The sequence below is a fragment of the Numida meleagris genome, chromosome 3 (assembly GCF_002078875.1).
Source record: "Numida meleagris isolate 19003 breed g44 Domestic line chromosome 3, NumMel1.0, whole genome shotgun sequence".
Classification (NCBI taxonomy): domain Eukaryota; kingdom Metazoa; phylum Chordata; class Aves; order Galliformes; family Numididae; genus Numida; species Numida meleagris.
This window is the reverse complement of record NC_034411.1, coordinates 803,960-829,554: the sequence shown is the minus strand read 5'-3', so window position 1 is coordinate 829,554 and position 25,595 is coordinate 803,960. Positions and strand designations below refer to the sequence as shown.

The following is a 25,595-nucleotide window of genomic DNA, read 5'->3' as shown; positions in this document are numbered from 1 at the left end:
TTGCTTGCTGAGCTGCATGCTGGGCAGCCAGAAGAGAAATTGTAGGGGCATAATGCCATACATTCGCTTTGCTGATGTAATTACTTGGCAACATTATGTACCTTTCTTAGTAGAAAAAAAAATTACTTTGAAAATCTCTATATTAATATTAAGTGAATCCTTACTTTGTCATTTTCTAAGGAAGCATCATGAATTATATTGTAGCAAGCCTTCATAACAATTTTGTTTGGCTGTTTTTTTCTTCCCCCCCAGCCCCTTCTTCCTTTCTACATCAAACTGAACCCAAGAAAACTCCGTGATGCGATAGGCAGAAAACGTAAAGTTAGCAGTAAGGAGTAAGTGTTAACCACCACAAATGCTGCAGCATTCCTTGCAGCGTAGTGATTTTTGTCCTTTGGGTCAGGGTTAAGCACAGTACAGCAACGCTTTCAAACTGCCTTAAGAGTATGAGAAGCTGTAGAAGAGGTCATCTTGTGAAGGGTCAACAAAAGCAAAATAACAAGGTGTATCTGTGTTTGGAAGGGAAATGTTTGATGTGTTGGTGGTATGTGTAAGAGACCAAGTGAAGTCTTTCTAGACATAACACTCAGCATCCAATCCTGGAACTTCATTTGTGCTTCTTCGGGTTTCTGATTCAGGTTTCCCTTTGAGGAAGGTAAGAACCAGTTCATAACCCCAAAATTCTGCAATTTTTCACTTGTTAGATTTTATCTCCTGATGGCTCTCCAACAATCTCAGCTGTCTCTTACGTAGTCCAGGGGAAGAGTGGCAGAGTGCCAGGAAAGGCATCAAAAAACATGTGCAGAACTGCTGCCTGTAGTTTTCAGGTGCAGAAGACTAACTGTCCCCTGTTGTGCTCCCATACCGTGAGTAAAGCAGTCTACGTTTTCTTTTTCAGGAATGCAGGTAGTCTCCATGAGACTGAGTCCTTCTCTCTTGTAATGGGAGAGCAGCAGATTCAGACAGATCTTGCATTCCTCTGAAACTGAGCATTTACTTGGGTTACAGCATGGAATTGAAGGATTTTGGTATTGAGGATCCAGGCTTTTCAGTATATGTCCATTTCCATGCCAAGTCATTGGAAACCAGCATGCAGTTTAGCTTCGGGGCTTAGAACTTCTTTATTTTTTCCCAAATCGAGTATCTACCTGCAGGTCATATTTTCTCTCTTTAACATTTAAGCAGCTCAGTCATCATATTTTAATTCTTTTACTGCAGAAAAAGACCAAAAGTACATATGCATCTGGTTTTCTACAGTTACAGAATTTCTTCGTGAATATTTCAGTAGAGTGCCCTACTGAGGTAATTTAACATAGTACTGAACAACTCGCACAGAAGAAAAGTAGCTGTAGTCCACAGTTCCTCTGAATCAAGAGAAGTGGTACTTGTGGCACATGCTGTCCACTTGGTGCAGGCTTGGTTAAATTTGTAAAGCACACAGCTAAGAATGCCCACTCACCAAGGATGTGTGGTGAGCTAAGTTAGCTGTGTAAGAAAATGTTCACTTAAGATGTAAACATGAGGTAAGCCAAGGTGCTAATTAATCAGTTTAACTTTGTTCACCCGGAATAGTTTGAGCTTTTCAAACGCAGAGAAGATTTCATTCCATTTTTTCACAGTCGTTGTGTGCTCCATGGCCAGAGAGGCAGCCCCATCAAGAAAAAATCCCATTGCACAGCCCACAGAAGCCCTACCCACTGCAGCAGCTCTCCAGTGGTCTTCATAAAAAATGGATTTGGGCAGGTTGTAACCATTCTTCAAACACCCGTGAAATATCACTATCCGCGAATCTCTTGAGTTTTAATTGTTTGAAATGTCTGTCTTGAGATGATGGTTCTGAAAACGAGTTTGACTTTTCGATGTAAGAAATGTTTTTGGGGTCTTAAAAAAAAAAAGCAAAACAAATAAATCCTACAGCATTGCCGGACGTGCTGTGTTCCACTTTCTGAACCCTGAAGTAATGGCTCTGCAGGAGTATATGCAGAAGTCTGATATTGACTGCAAAGACATTCGGTACCAAACAGCTGTGAACTAAAGCATCGTTTTCACTTTGATACCAGCATCAAAATAATTTTATATTTGAACCCCTGATTTGGTTGATACATCTCAGCAGCAGGGCACTTAGACTTTTATGTCATAAAGTGAAAATAAAGGACTTTATGTCACTGAACACAGCAGCCTGGCATGCAGTAGTTAAAATTCAGTGAAGTTCCAATCAATCCTGCAGTTACTAAATACCTGGAGTCTTGCATTTCTTGTTCTTGAGAGGGCTTCCAGGAAAATGTTGCCAAGTTCAAATGGCAACTAGTCAGTATTTGTGCTTTTAAGGCTCTAACGTTTCCCATCTTGCAGCGCCCGCTAAATATAGGCAAGCAGCTGTATGAACAGCAGCTTGGAATATAGGATATCCAACCCGCCCAACCTGCAGGCTGAAAGCTGTATTTTACAACCACAGTTACCTACAGGTGTTCAGGCAGATACATTTTGTGCTTTGCTCGGTTCAGGGCTCTGGTTTTGAAAAGCGTTTCCTAAAAATTCTTTTAGTAACATCATTTTCATCTAAAATGCAGTGCATTCTTTCACTGAAATTGTATTTGAGTTCTTCAGGTTTTGGAAGGGAAATGTCTATTAATCTGGAAAATATTTAACTAGCATACCATCCTCTCAGCGTTGGGGTAATTCGTTGCTTTTTGGTTTTTTTTTTTAAGGAAAAAAAAAGAAAAGGTTCTTTCAACTTTTTATCTGGAGAGCCCATCTTGACAAGTTCTTAACTTCAGTATATTGTGCCTCATTAGTACTTTAAAACCTGCTGAAGCTAAACTGCATCTTACTTGCCTATTAGTTCAACCTTAGGCCCATCAGTAGAGCATTACCCAATGTCTTGGGAACAATTAAGGCATGCCTTCCCTACCAAACAGTTTTTAAGTGGACAAAACATATTTAACAGTAGAGTTTGTGGCGCACAGAATGGAAATGCAATGAAAACTACTGGGAATATGCATTAATCCTACTGCTGAACAAGTTCCTAATAACTCACTTGAAACTCCAGGGGATATAGTATCAAGTATGTACTCTCTAAATGCTACTAATGAAACATTTACAGTCCACAGTGATAAAAGGAAAATAGAAGAGTCTGTGGCCAGTTAAAGGGCTACTGGAACGACATGCGGAATGCAAACTTCAGATGTACCTGATTATTGATCTTTTCAGCAAAAAGGCTTTATGAATAATATTCATACCATGCCATTAGAAGCTAAAGTAGACTGGGAATTAAACATTAGCAGGAGAGCAATTGATGGGTTTAGACAGGTCAGACAATGTCATTCTAAAAGCAGCTAATCAATATGGACAAATATGTCAGAAAGGTGATTTGAAAAATGACTTTATAATAAGGGAGGAAAAAAAAGCCAGGCTCCTTCGGTCCTCAGTTTTTCCTTCCTCGGAATTACATATTTATCGGAGAAGGCTGCTAACAGTTTCACAAGCAGCAAAAAGAAATTATGCTACAAAACTCAAGGGCAAAGCTATGGTTTTCCCCCCACTGAAAACAAGTAAATAAGCTGACGACGGGTGAATTGTGCCCAGCGTAGCTACTGTGGTGTCCCTGCTGTCCAATTTCACAGCTGGGCCATGCGTTATCCCACCTCGTTTTGAATCCTCTTTGAAGCTGCAAACTTCGCTCGGGAATCTGTGTAGCATTTTGTTGAAAAGGGTTGCTCTGGCACTCCTGAGGAGGCAAAACCTTTCTGAGCTGGATTCTTTTTGCAACAAAAGAGCTGCGATGGCTTTAACTTGATGGCTTAGGTAGCTTTCCAGCTGCTTTGTTCTCATTCAAGTGGTGCAAAGTGGTCAGAGAGATGCCACTTGATTTCCAGCTGGACTTCTTCAGGAGTCGACCGCCAGCCATTGGATATTGTTACGCTTTTGTCTGTCAGATTAAAAAGTGCGCTACATTAAAGCATGATGTTATTTGCTCTTGCAGTTCACCGTAACCTACCAGCTGCCTGAACAGCACACGCTTAGCAGAGCCTGCTGAATTCTCAACTCACTCACCCGAACTTCTCACTGGCATCTATTCTTTCCAACCACGAAATAAAAACAGTGGCTAATGCTTAGGGCTCTGGGTTAACGGTAAGTAACTGTTTCTAATTCTGACAAAACCTTCCTGCTTATCTATTGGACACACAACCAAACCTGTCCTTCGCTGTAATTTTCCCATGGGTGCAAGGAGTAGAATGGCTCTTCACTGCTTGAGAAGCTTATACTTATGAACTCCTCTGAGATATTCCAATGGAAGGAATAAAAGTATGTGTAAGTACCGAGGGCATTGTTGTTATTTCTGCTTTTGTCAAAGACAAGGCAAACTTCAGTCTATTTGAATCTCAAAAAGTAGGAAAAACAGACTGAAAAGAAGTGACTGTGGAAGTTTGGAAGAAATTTCTTGTTTGTGTTATTCTCTGATGTCTCAGAAAACGTTGTTAATTGCATCAGTCCATCTGAAATCCTTCTCTATCTTCTGTGCGACTCCCTTCTCTTTGATGCCGTAATTTACTGTCACCTGATAGACGATGTTTTCCTCCCTAAAATGGCCTTTCTTTTTGAGGCCCACCATGACATGACACCCGGGCAAGCTGAAATCAGTTTGACCGTCCTGAATGTACTGTATCACATCCGAGATGTTTTTTGTCATGTTCCTTGAAGAAGAAATACTAACTTGGGTATCATCAGAAATGTCTTGGCGGAGTTTTTTATTGCCCTTTCCGAACATTCTCATGTCATGACTGTGGATGAATGTGGTCAGGATGAATGAGGTCCCTTCTCGGGCTGCAGAAGGGAGGACTCCTGGGGAAGGTTGTCCATTGCCACCCTCTGGGACTTCCAGGGAGCAATGAATAGAGTCGTTGTATTGCTGTACCATCTGGAAGCAATCAGAGCAGGGTAAATAATGAGGAACAATGAAACCAGCTTCAATAGGCCTTGTAGGTACTAGGTCAATAGATGGTGAATACGTTTCAGTGTGAAAACTAACACAGAGCCAAGGAGTACAGTTGGAGATTGTTTACCAACTCGAACATTTATATAGCACAGTGATGAGGAAAAAAACTTTGTGAGTTGCAGTGGGGCAGTAAATAAAGCTCAGCCAAGAGTTAATGTATGTGAATGTTGATGCCATTGTATTAATATGAATGGGGATTTGTTCAGTGCTGTCACACTCTTCCCTTATGCCACCAAGTACATGTTTATGACCGAACTGCATTCCTTTTTTGAGGATGACTTAACGATAAATGAATTTTAATACCAGGTATTAATAATATGTGCAATGTATATGGGGTTTCTATTGATTTCAAGGCTAAAATCTGGGAGAAAGATCCTGGTTTTGCCTGAGTCATTAATAGTTCTGCTGCAAATTTCTGAGGAAACCAGATCTTTTGTGGAGATCATTTCTTAAGTCATGGGTGTCCAGTGTCTTGGTTTGTCTGGGGCACACTGAGGGAAGAGGAATCTTGGGCTGCATATACATAGATAGCTCCAAAAGTAATGCATACTATTTATTTCCAAGGAAACAACGACAGATACAAAAAGCACAGTAACACTGTTTGTCTGAGCAAATTCTCAGCTACAAAATGCTATTTTTCAGCACAGTCACCATCACTGGCTATGCATTTTTGCCAGCGATTAACAAGAGCCTGCACGCTGTGCTTGTAAAAATCTGTCCCAGCAGAGGTGACCCGCTGCTTCTGTTGTCACACTGCTGAAATGCAGCACCCATCACCTCACTGTGCTCCCATCCACTGTTTGGTCTCTACAAACATTCAGCAAGCATCGACGAATGTCAATGGATGCCATTTTTTCCGCATGGAGGAATTTGGTGACACACTTTTGTTTCATACACACTTCCATGTCAGCTGCCAATTTGTCACACAGTCCTTCTGCTGCCACCTATCACACGGCAACAAAATGTAATGAAACATTTGTGGGAAGGTTCAACCATGCAACCAGCATCAGCCTCTGATATCATGGGCCAACATAATGAAACAGGAGGCATTACTTTTGGAGCAGCTCTCATTAAATATATACTATAGTTAACGTATTTAAAGAAACAAAACTTACTTTAGTTTTTAATGGTCTTTTTTTCCATTAAAACGTATACCAAGGAGAGAAACAAGGACGTAAAACTAGCGGCGTATGTGACCTCGCTTTTGTGAAACTAACGCATCAGTCTGTTTCAATGGAAGTGGCTGCCATTCTTAGTAAGCCCTCAAGGTGTTCGTCGGGGATTTTTGATGACGTTTTACTCTTCCTGTACTTCCTCCTTGAAAAGAAGTTGTTCACAAATGTACCTACTGCCCAAAAGCGATGACGTGAATGAGGTGAATGAGGCAGATTGTGCCTGTGCTCTGGTTTCATCCCAGATGGGGTTCATAGCGCAGTGATGTTCTGCTGGCACTGAGGGGCCAGGTCATGGGGTGGCTGCAGTGCACGTTGTGCTGGGCTGCATGCGGCCTGCAGATTGCACATGCCTGCCTTAAGCCTTGCTTTAAGGACTGAAAAAGTTTTACCTGCAGTGAGGTACAGCTTGTGCACAGCCCTGAACGCACCCTGGTGAGCAGGCCTTTCAGCTCTGGATCAGAGCTGGAGCTCTACCTTAGGGGCAGTCACAGAGTTCAATGGCACAGCTGCTCTCTCCCCCTTCTCTTCCGCTCCCTCCCCTCGATGACATCGTTTCAGAGGTTCAGCTTCAAAATTCCTGTTCTCCCGCCTACTGTTGGTAATGGTTTATGTAACACAAAATCCCCAGAATGAGCACTGTAATGCCTTATTTCTTGCCAGATCATCAGTTGCTGGTTGCATTAGTCCTGTGATCAAGATCAGAGAAGAAGCCTTTAAGAATATTAGTTTTTTCTTTCCTCCGTGGTCCTGCCTCCTTGGCATGGGTGCTCGCAGCAATTCCCACCGGTACCAAGAGACACCAAACAGGGCTTTTCCTCCCCTTAAAGCTATTTCGGCAGCACAAGGTCGATGCTTCCTTCCCTCTGGTTTTCCCACCTCCAGAGAGTATCATTTCTGAACAGCAGTCCCAAGTGGCTAGGGCTGCAATGTCCCCCAGTCCTGAAGCTCCCCTTTGCTGCTAAGAACAAAACCGGATTCTCCGTAGCGCAGCGTGCCCATGATATTAACCCCGCAACCCTCTGAGCCCCGTTCGACATCTACAAAAATAAGTCTGGAGTTTGTTTACAAATCAGAGCGGTTTTCCCAGGAACACTGCATTGTAAAACAACAGTTTATCTTGAATGTGTTTTGATTTTTCAAAACGGTTTTATCTTGAAAGCAATCCCATAAGCCTTATCAAGCAGAGCCCCGGCTCCAATATATCCGTTTGCTGAATTAAGCAGCGCTAAACATTTAACATTCTAAATGAATTAGGCTGCAAGATGTAAAGAAAGCTGAGCTTTAAGATGAAATGTAGGACAAACTCAAAAGGATGCTGCGCCCGTTTCATTCAGCATTAGTGTCTTGCCTATAGGCCTTCCTTTGAAATAATCTGAGAACATGGTTGCCATATAATTAGCTGAGCGGTAAGTTAGGTGTTTAAAAATATTTTTTCAGGTGCTTTTTTGTATTCATGATAGCTTCTCAACACCAAAAATCAATCTCAATCAAAGCTGCTACTGAGTTTATCATAAATTATCATGAAAAGGTTTTCTACTGAGTAGATGGTTAATTACTATCTAATTTGAATATTTTTGCATATTAATGAGAAATGAATGAAAATCATTTTTAGATTTTTAACTTCAGCTGAGAAACCCATGGAGATAATGGCCCCCTTTTAAGATGCATGTGGTCCTGTTACTAAAGGAGACTGAGAATTTTTTTCATTTACCAACTTGTTTTAAATTGATTAATGGATTAGCGTTTTTGTCATTAATAAACTATATCCAAATGAAAGACAAGTTCATTATTTGACTGTGTGGCCTTATATCTGCTGCCAGAAAAAAAAAGTAACTGACTGAAAACAGATTAAGGCTTTGCTTAGGGAGTATACAGCCTGGCACAATCCTTTGTAACTGCCAGAAAGCCAGAAATCTGCAGTTACACAGAGCTGCTTCGAGGTGGGTAGCAACGTGCAAGCTTCCCTGGATGGAACACGAATAGGTAACACTAGTACAACCCCCTTTTTCTGCTCAGCACTCACACCTAACCACGGGAGAGGAGAGCCCTGCCCGTGGGAAATGCAGCGTGCAGGAAAAGGCAACAGCACTGCTTTGCCTGGCAGTTGCAGCCTAGCAGGGATATCAGCCTTTGTGCTTCTGGTGAGCTCTTGTGAAAGAGGAAGGACAAACAGAGCCTTTGTGTTTGCTGATCCCACAGCGCTCTGCCCTCGGGCTTCCTTGTGCACCGGTCCTTATACACCGGCCTGCAGGGACGGTATCCGTGTTACTGCTGCTTCAATGGCTCAAGGCAGCTCTGCATCTGCGGTGGGAGATGGGAGACTCAAAATATGAATTCACACAGCAATGGGAGGATAAGGTCATTGGAAGTTGGAAACATAAGTGATGGCAGATCTAGACTCCTTTATTAGTCCAGTGTCTTTATGGAGGGATCGGTCTCTGCAGAGTGCCTCAAACGCTGTAGTCCTCATTCACAGCTGTGTGGTTGTCCATGTACTGCAGCCATACAAGTAACAAATAAGGTTAAAAAGCACACAGCGCTGTGCAGAGCCAAATGCTTGTTCAGGAATGGTAAGTTAATATTGCAGCCCTTCGGCCTGGAAGATTCATCCCTTCTGACTTGCAACCGCACAGTGCTTATAATACGAGCAAAAAGAGCTTATAATGAAATTGAAAGGTTGTACGTTAAAAATGAGTATACAGTGAACTCTTAGAATAAATAATTAATTGCCAGAAGATATCAGTGAAGCCTAAAGAGTGACATTTTTTAAATTTAACAAGACTATCCAGATTTCTAATGGCAAATATTTAAAGACAGGAGGGAAAATCATTGCAGGGAAATAAACTATCGGCTTCTACGCATATGCCAGACATCATCTAATGTGAGCTGGGAAGTAACTACGAATGCACATTTTAGTAGACATTTGACTGCTCACAGTGAAGTGTCTTCCTGCAGCAATTGGTAATCATCTATGCCAATAACAGCTTACAGGATGCTAAGCTGGCCAGTCCTGCAGTTTGGCCAGTAATCCACAGATAGTTTTGGAATTTTTTTCTTCATTTTGGTAAAAAGAAAAGGAACATTTGTACATAGTCTTTAAAAAATCCTAACGCTTTCTAGTCTTTTTTTTTTTTTTTAATGGTTTGTGATCCTAACTCCTGATTTCAAGATAAAGAATCTGAACTTCTCTAGAGGCAATTCCTGCAAATATGATGTTGTGATGGCTGAATCTGCACAAAATAAGAGATTTTCAAAATGGCCCATGGTATCAAGCACACATTTCTCGTTCTTGGTAATGATAAATATACAGCTAAATCTACCTAAAGGTTTGGAGCATACAGACTGATGTGAACAGTAACCAAAAGTGAAGGGAGGTGATGGAATATTTTGGATTCAGTTCTGATCCCTCCTATAATCCTGTTCCCAACAATGCCTGCATTTTTAAAGCACTTCAAGTGTTATTTCAAGCATATAAAATGTTTCAGATATCAGAATTTATTTTTGTATTGACAAAGACTTCCTCATTTCCATTCCTCTGCACTGTCCGCTTCCTTATTTTTACTTCTAGGAACAACCACCATGTGCATTGCTAAGCATTGGTTGGATTTGTTCTGGGAAACTTCTAAGGATAAGCTGGGAACTCAGACTGTACCACAATTTAAAATAGCATGTTGGCATGTCTAAGAAAAAAAGAAGAAAAGTCAGGATGAGGACTGAGTTTCAGAAGAAGCTGGCTAATTAATGTAATTTTGTTAGTATGGCAGTATTTTTTTAGGGCTTGGAGTGAAATATCTGTAGAAAATCAATTATAAAACAAACAATAGGAGAATTAGTAATGCCCAGTATACTTCCCCTACTAGCTGGGCACCTGTGTATCCAAGTCCACCCCCAAAAACTGTTTCCTGTTTAGAACATCACTGGAATCTCTGCTAGCCCCAGTAAAAGAGTCAGGGAAATGACTTACGACTACTCTTTTTCTTTCATTAAGCCATGCCCTTTCTGGTCTTTATATTAACATAGCTCTCAAAAATGATCTGGCCCAGCTCCAACAGTCTTTTTTTCAATACTCTGATTCCTTTCAAAAGGAATTCTGCCCAAGTTTTGACTGTCCAAGTTGGAAATCTCATCCTTGGGACCACAGTTTCAACAAAAACAACCTCTGCTTGAGGAGGGTACACAGGTGTGGTTTGTAAATTATACCAATGGATTTGGTCAATAGGTCACGCAGAAATAATGAAGCTATGAGATCAGGAGATGTGTTAGCACCCTTTAGTCACCACGCGTGTTTGCACAGAACTCGGTGCCTGCCATTGGTACTGAAGTTACTCTGATGAACCATTATTTTCAGGTTTTCTGAATTCCTGCATTGTAGAAGAGGCTCTGCAGCGTGAACAGCTTCTCACTTTCTGGTGAGTAAAGTATTTGCCATCATCGGAAACGTCAACGGAAGGTCAGACTGACTGCATGAGAATTGTGTGAATATTTTTGCAGCTTTCATTAGCAAAATTATTTTAATTAGTGAAGCCCAAAGTAATTGAAGGAGAAGGTCATTTTATTTGTTTAGGATCAATGCTTCCATCACCATCCTGGTAGAATACATTTCTCCTGTTGTGAGGACTAATTCTAATCTAGTGTAACTCAAGAATAACTCCGCTGAGGCAGATAGAGCCTCTCCACTGTAAAACTCCATCGTAAAGTCCTCAACTCTGCTATAATGGAGATGCTTGAAGCTAGATGTCCATTCATGTCTGGCCTTCTTTCAGAAGTACTTTGCCTCTCAAATTTTCTTTGGACTATTTGGACCTCTGCAATCGTCTGCAAAGTATAGTATCCCTTCAGGAATATAATGATGTGAGCTGGATGTACATTATATCCTAGGTATGACATGGATGCAGCACGGCACGTTTCTTTTTTCAAGGTGTGAGCTGCTCTCTGTATAACCACAAGCTGGCAAATGTCTTGCCAACAAGTTGTGGTGAAAGAGAAATTTCATACAATCGTCTTCATGCCACACCTGAATACGAACGTTTTTTTCATTTATTTTCTATATACCTTCATGTGTTTTCTATATACCTAGTTATTTTTTCAAGGAGGCCACACAGATGTAGAATAAGAAGAGTAAAGGCAGCCAAATATTAAAAGCTCTGCTGGCATTATATTTTCCTTAATTTTGTGATGTTTTCACCTCCTCCCCATGTACATAGGTTCATGCTTATATTTCCAGCATTCCTTCTGAAATTCTCTCTTAAATGGCACAGCTCTAAGTTCACACCCAGTCATAGGAAAGGCTCTATTCCTGGAAGACAGTGAGATTTTTAAGATCCAAATACCTCAAACACTGCTTGAAATGATCAAGGGCAGGGACCACTCTCAAAATTTACACTGTACTAGTAAGCTAGGCATTTAAAATAAAAATACCACAAATAATTGCTGGGCTTGTTCTATATCTTATAAATTCATAGAATAATGACCGAACTGTGGCATAGCTTTACTCTCACTTACATTGAGTGTAAATTTATAGTAGTTGCAGTGAAGTCAGTAGCATTTCTTTGGACTTAGAAAGGTTATTGAATGTCAAATTCTGCTTTCAGGCTAAGAACAAAATAATTCTAAAGACATACTGAGAGCATGATCCTAATTTACTTTAGCAGCCTCATTGTCATATGGAAACCCAGGAAATTACAGAATCTTCAATTTTGTGTTCCTTTTGAGGACGGCATGATTTTTCAAAGACCGTCTGAGGAAGCAGAATGTGTACCAGATAGGCACTGGCCCAGTTTTGAAGGGCTGGTGGATATGTGTGCTCTCAGCTGGAACTGGGGGAGCTCACTTGCTCAACTGGAACTGGGAGATCTTCATTTCCTCATCTTGAACTGCCCACCTCAGGGCAAGCGTAACATTCCTTCTGCTTCCTGCTGTGCCCCAAAGTGCACGGGCTTGACATACTTTAAAATGATAAAAACTTCCTGAACTCCAAACACGACTCAGCCTAGGGCTAGCTGTTGAGACAAGGCATGGCGATGTTCCGCCTCATTTCAACAATTAGTGGATTATCCTTATGCTGTTTGATTACCTTGTGTGCCTTGATGAAGTCTAATTCCCACTGACTTCAATGTATAAGATGTGCTTTTTGTTTTAATAATGACTCTGGAATCTAGAATTAACTATGCCAAATGAGGTGGCATATGGAGGTCCAAGTTAATTTCTGTTTAATAGAAATAAATACAGGTGACTCTCCCTCAGGAAAACAGGGTCTGAAAGGTGGCTTGGCTTGCTAAGACTTGTGGATGTTGTTTTTATGCCAGGCCTAAATGGTGGGCAGGATTGGAGATGTTTCAGAAGGATGTTTTGTATTTGCAAATGTGCAGATCAGATAGCCCAAAACAAAATATCTCGAGGAAAAAGAGTCATAGAAAGGAATGGAAATTGTAGATGTCCTTGTATCTCTTCAAGTTGAAGTGAAATATCATAGATGTGCTTTGAGGACCAAAAACGGGCTGCTATTTAAGCTGTGCTGGTAGAAGTGTGTTTTGGGACAACACTGCTGGCTAATCCTTCACGTGCACCCAAAGCTTTGCAATCCCCTGTAGCATGCTCTTCAACGTGTCGTGGACATGCTTGCACGTCCAGCAGTTCTGCCTGGCTTTCCAGGAGCAATGTCAAGCAGAGAAGACCTTGTCCGTTGTCCCCTGCTGCAAGGACGGACAGGAGCTGCATGCTGCCTGAGTTCATTAGCCAGTCAGACTACCTGCAGGAGGCAAGCAGACACCAACCCCGGGTCCCAGTGCTAACACTGACTTTAAGCATTCCAGGAAACGCTGTGGCGTGAATAGGAAACTCGCACTGCGCACAAAGGATGTGAAAAAACATTCGCCTACAGAACTGACCCCATAAGTAAAGCTGCTGCAAAGCTTTACGCTGTCAGCCTCCGTCTAACCCATGAAGTCTCAGCCAGCACATCAGTTGTTACTAAAGGCACTTGTGATATTCACTCTGCTTCTGAAATGAGGCTGCTTTTTGTGAACGTGCAGTGACCAATAACACGAGCTCGTCGGATGAATTATGTCTTGACACTCGTCCAGGTAAAGCAGCAGAGATGACGGATAGTTTGGCAGAAGTAGTGCAGTTAGCATATGAAAGGATATCTTTAACATATGGACATCAGTAAATATTTGTGGATTAATACATAGCTATTCTTCTGAAAAATAGGTTTTAAAATTGTCCTTTCTGCTCAAAAAGTCAATGAAGATTTAATTATAAACCTGAACATACCTAATACATATGTAAGAGAGATCCTGGAAAAAAAATATGAAAGAAATTAGAGGACACGGAATGAAAATAAAGCCAAAATTTGTCTGCCTGACCATTAACTACAATGGATCGATGCCAGTTTACACCACCTGAGAATACGGCCAATAATATCTATTTAGCACACATCGTCCTGCATCTCTCGTGATATTTATTTTCAGTCATTAGAGCAGCCTTGGATAAATAAGGTCCTGCTTTACGTTGGAGATGAGTCTTAAACGAACCCTAATGGCCAGTGCTCTTTTGCAGTTTCGTTCTATGTGTGTATGTACAATAAGCTGGCTTTATACAATACCTTACAAGCTATGGATTTTTGCAGGTTATGGCTTTTTTAATATATTTATATGCTAATTACATAACTAGTTTAGTGAACTTGTACTTCTTAGGTAAGATGTTCCAGAAATCAAAATAGTCAACATTAAACACAAGTACAGCTGCAGTTTTAAATATTTTATAATCCAATCAAATTGTTTGAGTAGTAATGCATTTAAATGTTGTTATGGAATCCCCTCTAGACTTTTTAAAATGGTTACTCTGTTCTTGGCTTTGCTATTTATGAAATTCATATGGGATGACATTTTTAATAATAGAGCATTTGACTTACAGAGTAGCAATTCCTGCAGTGTCTCAGTGTAATCTATAATTTTCTGACTGAACTTTCAGAGGGACGCAAACACATATCACACTTTTATTAATGAACATATACATCTGTTGATGTTGCCATAATTGAAATGACCTTAAGTGAGAAGACCTACATAAGTCATTTAGCATTTTTTATGATGCTCGGGTGAAGATGCTGTACAAATGCAGCTTTCGGAAGCTAAGGCAGGAGTACAAAAGCCGTGCTAAAATGACACAGGACGATTTAATTTAGGAAAAAGGCACAAAGCAAGATGCAGCCCACGTCCAATGAAGCAACATCCGGTACGATAGAGTCAAAGAGAAGAAAGCTGTAGGGGAGCTAAAATTACCTCTCCTCCCCAGAGAGGATGGCTCTGCCAGGTCAGGGCTGTGCTAAACGCTAGGTAACGTGAGGGTATTTGATTGCAGTTGCCTTTGCAGTACAGAGGTTGTGGATAAACTGCAGCCATTGTTTCCGAGAGACGTAAGTTCCTTAACCTCTTCAAACACGGACACGTGTCAGGAGGGCACTTACGAGACAACAATGAGAAGCTTTGGAAAGGGAAGCAAACAAACCAGCCAGCCCCACGCACGCTCTGCTCCTCGCTCCTGTGAGGTTTGTGACTGCTCCTTTCGGTGCAAGCCCGCAGGGGCTGTGCTGTTTCTGGCCAGCCCTGTGGCACTGGAAGGGTGGTCCAGGCATGTGCACAGGAGCAGACCTCCTGGATGAACATCCCAAGAGACGCAGAGATGTAACCAAGGTTCCTGAGGAGGCCTTATTTCTGCATGTCAGCAACAGTTCTTCTCTTTGAGTCTTTCTTCACCTCCTTAACTGTGCGGAATGGCTTTTCTAACGGCTGTGGACGAACCAGAGGTGTACATGGTGAAGATCAGTGTAGGTAGCTCCACTAGCTGCAGAGCCATTTGCTAAGATAGTGCCGCTGTTTTTCATTGCCTCGGTGCTGCGGGAGGATTTGATTTGGAGTTTATACCAGAAAATCTTTGACGAGAGATCCTACAGGTGTAGGGATACCTCCTGCTCCCACATGCACCGCTGTGCATCTCACTACGTGAAAGCTCTGGAGCCACTCCAGATTAACTTCACTGCGGAAGAGCCTGGAATCGGGCCCTGTGGTGTCTGAGTTTCTTTGCGCTGTTATTAATTTGAGAAGAGAAAATGAATTCTTGTTAAGGGAAAATAAGCAGTGTTTATTAATAATAATTAGAGAAGGAAGACATTAGTTTTGATATATTGGTTCAATTTAGTAAATAGACAGATCAGTAAAAAACAGAATTAATAATTTTACAAACCGGTAAACGTTTCCCGTGGCTGAATATTAATTGTACCTAAATGTTCCTTTAAAACCGTGGGTTGCTCCCATAGTAGCAGCTACACCAGCGTGGGTTTCCTGAGCACCCTCTGTCAGCTGCACAGCCAGGCACCTGCTTCAGACCTTGCTCTCAGTCTTTTAAGTCTGTAGTTGTTTATTTAGATAGCAAAATTTAGGAGTGGAGTGAGAGGGATGCGTGTGTGTGCCAGCAGCATATCAGAGTCCCTTTCCCGTCAATACACCACATCTCTGAACCACCAGTGTGAGTAATCGGATTGTCACTGGCTAAGAGGGAGTAGTGACGCCGTCACCAGCATCTCTTCTGAATGATCTCACTGGTGCTTTACTTTCCCATCTCATCGCCATAATCTTTGACTTTTGGTGGAGTGACAGCACAAAGGAGGGAATGGCTGCGATCCAAATCGTTATTCGACACAAGCTAAGTGAAAAAAAACCACCAGTATCACATTTCACCAGAAGCCATACACTTATGCACCAGGATTATTGTGTTCTTCATCGTCGGAATCATTGTATGTAATTCTACATGGAATGTTCTTTGAACATATGGTTCATAACATAAAAATCCCTTCATTTTAATTGACGCAATAGGCTGCAATGGCTTTTTTTTCCCTTGCCAAAGTACTTGTTATGGTCTGTATCACCTATAATGTGCATTCTGTAAAGCTCCTAACTAGGTATTTGGATGCTGGAATGCAAAAGATTGCTATTTATGAGACCATGAGACCACCTAGTGGGTCAATGATTTGCATTTTAGAAGTTCATTAATATGTACTAAGATTATAAGAATGCCAGTGTTTCATCAGACCAAGCTTCATCTCAATCTAGCAATGAATACTTTTCAAAAAATTTTCTTTTGACATAAAGCAGAGAAGCAAACAAATGTTTTTTGTTTTTTTTTTGTGGTTCTCAAGTTGCTCTAATTGAAAGGTTAAAGGACACCGGGCAAAGCATTTTTCTCCCACTACTGGATAAAATCGTTTTTTCCTCTGTTCTTTTTATGAGTCTACTAGACTCTTGAAAGTGAAATCTGTTTTTGTATCTAATCTCTTTTTCTTCCTTCGTGGACACATACTGGTTCACTATTGTAAGGTTGCTTATCAGTGCTAGTCTGCCTGGCATTGATTTTTTTTTTCTCATTTAGGAATAGCACTACTGTGTTTTTGTTTTGGAGAAAATACATATACAAAGAACGGTGCGATTTTTCACACACATTACAAAGAAGTAAAAACTTTCTTGCAACAACTATGTTCTATCTCCTTTGGCCTGTGCCCCATCCAGATTTCACATAGCACTGTTTTATATCCCTGTACTCATCTTCAATTCAAGCAGCCTTTATTAAACATAATCAGAAACACCCTCTCCTCTCAACCCTGTGTTCATTCTGATCTGTATTTTTCCCTTTCTTGGATAATCTTCATAATAATAATAATTCAGATGATAGAAATATTATATTTTTAGGTTTTTTTTTTCTTTTCGTCGCTTTCAGAGCCATAGCATTGAGGAATTTACTTTAGACTCCCTTTCATTAAAGTTTAATCACAAAGGCATACACAGAGGTAGGTGAAGACCTGCATGACTTGTCTGAAATATAGGTTAATTATGCAAGCTAAATACACTTTACAGAACAGAACAATAGAGCATACCATCCTTCAATTGAATTCAGACGATCCCAAGACAAAAACGATCATCTCAAACATTTGCGCTGAGCTTCGGCAGGCCTGCTCTCAACTTTATACAACAGCATGGACTAGTGGCAAGAGGAAAGATTGTAGCCAGGGCGCCTGGTGAGGTTTTGCCTTCGAGGCAGGGACCCCTCAGGCTTCAGCATCAACCCAGCAGCCTGTAACGGCCCCTTACACCGCTCCTTCGGGGCTCTGTAAAACACCAGCGTAAATGACAACTGCCTAAGTTACCTACAGCTACTCACCGGTGCTTAGGTAAGCTGAAGAGAATCTCTCAGCTAGTGAAAGAACTAACACGGTAGCACTTGCAGAAACTCACATGAAGAAAACCAAACGGGAAATTCCTGCTTTTTTTTTTTTTTTAAATCAACATATTCTCTTTTTTTTTCAGGACCCCCAAGCCCACCGGATGAGTGGACAGAACAGAAAGAGCATTCTCCTGTTGTTGATGGAACCGGCTGCCTCTCTTTGTGCTCAGAATGCTGACACCATTTAGCCATATTTAATTCAGCTGTGGTTAATTCAGTGGATTTTTTTTTCAAGCAACATCCGCCCAGGAACAAGTTCTGTGGGCCTTCAATGAAGTAGAACTTCCACTGATTTCAGAGGGGCTTGCTCAGTGAAAGAAGAGTATTTGGCCCCAGGGGCTTTAACAAGAGACCTTCCTTATCCTTTGTGCACTGGAGATCCCTGCCAGATTTCTCCTGGAAATAGAACAAGGATAGAACATGCAGGATGCTAAAGAGACTAGCTTCAGTTTATGGATTAGCAGACTCGCTTGTCTGTTCCCATCCACCTTACATACATAGCCACATACAGTGTGAATGTAAAATGTGGGGGAAAATTGGCAGTCATTTTCCACAATTTTTTTTTTTTGCTGTTGATTTCTAAATGAGCTGCAAAACAATGAAAAATCCCAGTGTCAAAAAAGAGCAACTTGAAAAAACCTAGGACAGATTTTAAGTAAATCTGCTGGATTTTCCCGTTCCTCATTAGTTAAATTAGACATTGCAAAGCCTGGTGCTGTTACCTGTAATGTTGATCCACCTCTGGACTTCAGAAGAACTTGATCTAGCCATTAGTAAAACATGTCCTGCTTTGAATAGAGGAACAACGCTCTGTACTGCTGGTAAGAGGGGCTTAAGGTGTGTGAGGACGAGATGGTGATGACGTTCAGTTAGAGGAATGAAGCAGCCCTTGTAGGAACAGCCTGGCAGCGAAGGAGAAGGGAGATCTGGACTTGGGCAAGTAGAGGGTGCAGACCATCTCCCTGTGCTTGGCTGCAGAAAAGCAAGTGTAGCAGACTGCTGAGTGGGCCAAATACTAGATGTTTGTTTTCATTCTGGATTTTTTTTTCTGCTATTAGGAGTAGAAGTGGACCGCTTTAACTCAAGGGATGATAGCTGATTTGTGTTAGACAAGGATCAAATAGATAGATTGGGAAGAATTTTACTAACTTTTAATGTAGTTGCTCTGAAAGCACTGGTGAATCTGGCACAGAACGTAAGTAGTCCAGCCGAGGCTTTGGTCTCAGCCTTTCCGAGCTAAAATGTCAGACTTTCAGTTCTGGCCTCTGTGTATCTAGGCTACACCCAAACAGCTCGATGCCCCTGCAGTTAATCCTGAGGAAAAGCTATACATGCAAAGAAAACAGAGCCTTTAAAACCTAAGTCCCCTCAGAGGTCTGCAGGGTTTTTATTGAATCCTACTACTAGTGACTTTATTTCAGGAGCGTCCAACCAACGCTGCTCTGCAGGCTGCATGCTGAAAGCTCTGTGTGGCTGAAAGCTACAAGGCACACATCACACAGCCCAGATTCCCGAGAAAAGGAGATGTCCGGAGCGGCTCCCAGGTGGCTCACAATGATGGTTCTCTCCGGCAAGCTGTCTGCTGTGGCAGAAGATCCTCATTAGCCGATGTCTGCCCAGCCTTTCTGCCAGTCCAGGGACACAGTGCTGGCCTAGATACCTCTCTTGAACTGTCAGAAAGCCACGCATGACAAAAGAGGCCAGCCCCTGCTCCCTCCCCTCCTTGCTATTAAAATATCACAAGAAGTTTGAGAGAGATCTTTTCTCGTAATTTTCTTTTTTATCCGCTCTGATTCTTTGGGATACGGTCTCCAAATGTTGCTTGCAGAACATAGGTTTATGATAAAGAATTTCTTGAAAGCTAGTAGGAGTCACATCCGTACACGATCAAATGTAAATACGTGAGTGTAGTAGTCTTTGCTTAAGAAAGCTTTCATAATTCAGAAGATAACTCATAAAAAACCAGCGCTTTCTGAATTACAAGGAGAGAAAGAGGGCAAAGGAATTGGATGGCAAAAGGACCACAGGGCCAGGTGTCTTCCTGTGTGCTGTTGCCAGGACTGGCCTGTGACTGGATTCGAAGAGATATTTGAATGGAAAGCAAAAAAATTGCATTCGACTACTGAAGGATGTCGTTAAAGTGAAATTTTTAACAATCTTTTTAATTAAGCTAATGCTTTCTTCTAGTGTCAGGAACCTTGTCAAAATCTAGCTGTCTGTGCTCTGTGCTGGCTCCAGTATGGCACAGCTGTAACCTTGGACAAGGCTGCTGCGAGAAGAGCTAAGCAAAAGTGTTGGGGGCTTCCTCCACTTTGCTCAAGAGCTGCTTTTAAACTCGGATGCTTGCCCTGGCCCCTTGGGATCTGCAGGTGAGCCTGTGCTTGGCCACATTTCCCACTGGCCCACTGACTTAGCTTCTGGCTTCACCCTGCCTTTCTGCCACCAGCTTGTCTGGTGGTCATTGGGCTCTTGGCTGGTGCTGGCTGCTGTCATGGAATCTTTTCTGGGTACTGTGAGATTGTGCTTTTTTCTTGGCAGGTCTCTCCCCTGCCTGCTTTGCTCTCCCTCAGCTCCTGGCTCATCTCCTGGGAGGAGAAGCCCACTGCTGCTACTCCTTGGCACTTCAAACTTTTGGTGCCAGGAATCCTTACCTGTGGTAACAGGTCTCTTTTGCTACAGCCTGCTGCAGTAGAAGAACTATGTACTAATAAGTTCCTATGAAAATGCCTTGCTGAATCAGAAGAGCAGCTCATCTGTACCCCACATCTGCAGCAGGGAGAGCAGGAGGCCCTTCCGTCGAAGACTGAAAAGCACAAGCCTGCCTCCATTCAAGTCTACAGGACACAGACTCCTAGAAGGTGTCCCCAAGCAGACAGTTTAAGAGGGTAAGAGTCTACCCTTCTAAACTGAAGGATGCTGTGATCGTGTCTAGAAATAAAGACGTAGCCAGAGGAGAAAAGAAAGCGTGTAAAAATGTAGAAAGTAAGATAAGGACGTCAGGGTTCATGAAGGGGATACAGGAGAAAAAACACTGTCATATTTTCTGCCCTTCTATCTTTATTTCTGCTCTCTTATCACTCCTAGTTTTGCACATTCTTTTTTTCTTGCCCCTTCTATATCTTTCTCCTCTCTGGCTCTTTCCCTGGCAGGATATGATACAATATAGCTTAAAATCTTGGCACTCTTTTGAACTGCCAAGTTTAAAATTCTGAAGGCTTTGAGTAGTAATAGCTGAAATATTTCATATTAGTGAAAGGTTAAAGCTAGGCCAGCATTTCCTGAGTAGAGTTTGAGAGAAAAATTAAAAATGCTCTGATTTGCTTGCTGCTTAGTCCACGAACTTCAACAAACATGCAGAGTCAGTCTTTGCTGCTTCCCTCGGAAGAGAGGTGCAGAAAGAAGGCAGTGAGAGGAGCTTGAAGGGGCTGTTTGTAGCGCTCAATTTATTGGGCAGGGAGATTTGGGAGACATTTCTGTACTTGGGCATAGAATGCTGTTTTCTTGATCTCAGACAAGGTCGTTTTTGTTCTTTGGGGTGGTATGTTTTGAGTTGTGGTGGTTACCTAGTGAATGCTGAACAAACGAAGCACTGTTGCATTCTTTTTCCTTCTTTTTTACTCGTCTGAGTGTACCTTATAGGTTCTGAAAAGTCAGTGAAATCATCTATATATGAATTCTTTCATGAGTCAGAAAAAATAACAAAGATGATGTCATTTTTTTTTTCAGAGCCGACAGTTTATCTACAGTGTCGTACAGAACAGGACTTTTTCTCCTCTTCTGGGGAATTTGGGAACTACCTTCTCCTTTTAGGACAGTTCTCCATCGTTTCATGTCAGAGAATAATCATACTGCTCTCCTAATCACCAGATTGTGTCAGCCCAATTTAGCAGAAATTTAGATGTGGGTTTTTCTGTGTTTTTCCTTCCTTATTTATCCAGATATGTCTTGAAGTCAGTTCATTTTCTTATTATTCCCATGTCAATCAGCAAGTCACAAATCAATATCTGACCACATAATTTTTTTTGGTGTAGGCAATGAGGCGTGCTTAAGGGGTTACAGGAAAAGAATGACAGAAAAGGGCACTTTTTAAAGTGAAGTTAACGCTCTGGAACTGGACAGATTGACATCAATCAATAAAGCACAAGGAGCTGCTCAACGGCTGTTGCTTAAGCCTCTTCCAGAATGACCATTTCCAAGGGAAGGTCATTCAATTTTTGTGCCATTGGATGTCTCAATCCTGCCTTATGGTACATGCAAACATTTTCCTATGCAACTTCTCCAGTTCTCAAATTAACTGTTAACAAAATGGCTATCGGATTACTTTGGTATTTATTACCTCTGCGCTTCCCAGTCACTAGAATCTTGGAAATGATCCTTTCTATACTACCATCCAAGTCATTACTGTGAATAATTAGAAAGCTGGGCTATACCCTACTGGTAACCTCTTTCCACCTTGAAATAATCCCATTTACTTCCACTGTTTGTTTCTTGCCCTTCAGCCAATTTTCAGTCTGTGTAGCCTGCCAGTTTTCTTCCTATTGTGTGAGTCTGCACCTTAGGCGCTAGTCTCCCATATGGAAATGTTTTCAGCACATAAGAGCTGAACTTCTTGCATCCAGTCTCCCTCTAATCATTCTGTGCTATGCTATCACACTTAGATAACTCAATATCCCTTCCCCATCCCCTCTTGGAAACACTTCCTAAACCATGTCGGGGGGCTGAAGTTGCCTCTCCATCTTCACCTTCCTGTTCTTGCTTGTGAACCACATCCCTGAGCAAAGTCTAAGCCCTTTCTGTAATTATCCGTGGGCAGAACACCCTCCAGGTAGCTGGCGAGCTGTGAGGATGCCGTGGGTAGAGGATGAGGTGTCTGCTCTCCATCTCTGTGTAAATCTCCGCAGGGGCCCTGGTGTTGCACCATCAGTATTTTTTGTGGGATAAATGGGGGGGAATTTTGATTGTACAGGAAATTTAATTAGATTTAAGGCTAATTAAATTCATTTTTTTCATATTAACATGTTCACAAATATTATTGCATCTCGTTAGATTTCATTCTTCTATCCTTACCGAACAATATTCAGTGGTAGTTTCAGATTACAATAAGTTCATTATGAAGATAAGGTGGAATTAGTGTAGGAAGCTCAGCTGGTTGAAGGGGTCTGTGCTTTAATTACTGCAGAGGGTGTGCATATTAATTACAACACAAGTGATATTTACTGTACCTCAGGAACATATGACAGGGTAAAGATACTGACAGCACCAGCTAATAAACTCAGTATGATAATGAGGAGAAAAGACCATAAAAATAGAAGGAAATAAAATTATTCATAAAGTATATTGATCCCAAAGTAAAGACATTAAGCTCTGATGAAGGGCAACAAAAGGGAAGCTCCTCACTTTATCAAACAAATAACCAAAGTAGAGAAATGTTAGCAGAGAGACAGATTGTCATTATACTGGTCACATGACCATGCTCTGGAGAGAACATTTGAGCAGTAAAATATAAGATTTTTTTTTTAATAAATCAGCAGAAAGGCAAGTCTTTACCTGCAGGATACCAGGTCACGATGGTTCTGATGAGCTGAGGGCTGGAAACGTTGCAAAACAACATTTGAAGAAGAGTGACGGGAACAGATCATTCTTTGCATGAGGAGGCATCCTCAGCTACACAAAGAAACAACATGGCTAATTGGTTAGGGCTGCTATAATTGCTGGTGGTTTGTTTGTTGGTGGGGTTGTTTTTGTTTTTTTCCCCCAATACTAATTTTGAAGCAGTTGTCTAAAATAATTTTTGAGCCACTTTACACACAACTTCCCATTCAACAGGCCCTTAAGCGTATACCAAATATAAAACACAGTGGAAAGATCTTTGCTATGTCTCTCAGCTTCCCCAGGAGGGACGGTCCAGCTGCCCTGGCTGGTCAAACTAGGAGATCTGCCAGAACTCCGTATTTCCCTGCTGGCTCTTGTGTCTGAGTTCACTATTGTCAGCAGCACACAGGTACAGGCATCAGGAGCAGCTTGCTGGGATGTCACACCATCAGTGTGGGTAGCACAGACCCAGTCTTGTGTTGCTCAGCTTCCTTGGGCCCGGTGCTGGTTGCACACTTGCCTAGGCCTTGTGTCAGGACGATTGCGTTCTTCTGTCTCCTCTACATTATCAACTAAGACTGTGCAAGTGAGTTAAAAAATGCAGTGTAAATAATCTCTTTCCAGACATTACCTTCCTGTTTGAATTCCCACAGCTTAATGTGTCCGTATTAAATAACATCTGACCTAAGGCCCTAGCCACCAAAACAGAGTAAGAACTTCACTGTTTGCATTTAATTATCGTACATTCTGTCAGAATCATTTTGAAATGGCTATTTCAAAAGATTTTTGCCTAAATGAAATCAACAGGAGCAGTTCAGTACGTAGTGCCGGCCAGACTAGTTTGGGGTCTGTGAATAGGACAGGGACTGTGCAGTGCACGGAAGTTTTAGTGGGCATAATTCTTTTTGCTATAGACATTGTGCTACAGTGTGGTTTCCTCTAAGGAATTGTTATAAGTTAGGTGACAGTGAGGTGAAGCTAGCAAGCAAGTCAGCCTGCTAGCCATTCATCTCTAAAGACCTACGTTCAAATCCCATTTACTGAAAGCCACATACGTCTGCTGCTTTGTTGTCATCATAGCCTTGGCAGACATTTGTTACCAATCACAAAGCTCCTTCATGTTGGGCATGTATGTCAATCTTTGCTTAATAAAGACACCTGGATTAAAACAGCCACTCTTGGTCAGGATCTCTGTACTCCGGTGAAGCCTGAAGTGGATACCTGTTTCATTCAGATGGATCTTTTCACTTCTTGGAGCTCAGGTTGTTTTTTTTTTTTTTTCTTCCATCCTACAATTAAGAATTCACATTTCTTTTCCCTCATTCTTCTTGACAGGTCAAGGAAAAAAAATCTATTGTCCCTGGTGTTACGATAGTGTCCCTAATTTAAATGCTTGTTTCCATCTCATGTTGAAGTAAGGTCTACTGGCTACTGCCGAAGATCCTAAATGTTCTGCTCTGTCTGTGCTCGTTCTGTACTATTTCAGCTTCCCATGCGTCTGTCTCTCCGAGTGGTGCAATGTAAGGGTGGAAATGATAACTTTTTTTAACTCCTTTTTTTTAAGGTCAGACACAGGTTGTGCGCATCGGGCAAACTTAACTGCACCTTCAATATTTGAGTCACTTGAATCTATGAAACAGATTGAAAGAACTGCAAGAACAGTTGGTATCTTGACATTTCAGGTACTTTTATCCAAATCCAGGAAGCACAAGAATACGCAATATTGAAAAATTATAATAAAAGTATATGACCATTTTCAAAGCTACAGAAAGCTCTGTTATATAATTTGCTTTTGGATAAATGTTTGGCTCGGTCTTTTTTTTGTTGTTGTTGTTTAGGGGAATCTGTGTATCCCTACTTGTAATTCAGTGAGCAAAAGAGTAATGTCTTCCCAGTGGCCGCTGTGAAATATGTCGGCGTTCTTGGTTCCGCTCCCAATTTTTGTAGCAGTAAAATTCCTGCCTCTGTGGGCTCATGTGCTTCCCTGCTTGACAGAGGGATTTGAGGTTTCATCTACTCTCTCACCCTCAGAGATGGTCCTTCCAAGATTAGGACTGAAGCAGATTTGAGGACACTGGGGAAGCATATGTTTTTTCTGTGCATGCTTCACATCTCGCGTTTCCTTGAATTTCAGAATTTCTGGGCTCTGATTCAGTGCCTTTCAGTAACTCATTTATCAACAGATTTTTAAAAGAGGAAAAAAACCACAGTAAAGTTAACCTCTCTCCTAGTGGCTTCTGCAGTTGCTACTTGCGAGGAACAACAAGGAACGGCAAACGCCCAGTGATGTCTTGATGTTTCTGATGATGTAAACAAGAACTGCTGACCTAAATGCTAATGCTTAAGGACTGATTATTCGAAAATGTTAATTAAAGATAGAATTTGAGACCTCCCCTTTTCTGCCCCGCTCTAAATCCGTTGTCTTCACCGGTGTCGTTCTTCACTCGGTCCTGTGAGGTGCTTACGCGTATGAAGTCGTATTTACCACATGTGCTTAATTAAGTAAACGTGCACACTCATGTGTTTCCCTAAATCACAGCCTTAAGCCCAGGAGAAATTAT

At 41.6% G+C, this 25,595-nt stretch overlaps 1 long non-coding RNA gene across 6 annotated transcripts in view; it reads left to right on the top strand.

The window, feature by feature from the left end:
• LOC110397196 overlaps window positions 1-25,595 on the top strand; it is a 67,489-nt gene that overhangs the window by 30,411 nt on the left and 11,483 nt on the right. For 2 of the 6 annotated variants that reach the window (XR_002437610.1, XR_002437609.1), the window contains exons 2-4: window positions 3,983-4,131; window positions 10,520-10,580; window positions 17,526-20,327. This is a non-coding gene — a long non-coding RNA (uncharacterized LOC110397196). Of the gene's footprint in view, window positions 1-3,982; window positions 4,132-10,519; window positions 10,581-17,525; window positions 25,428-25,595 lie in introns of those variants that run through there. The other 4 variants (XR_002437611.1, XR_002437606.1, XR_002437608.1 and 1 more) reach the window with 4 other exon arrangements.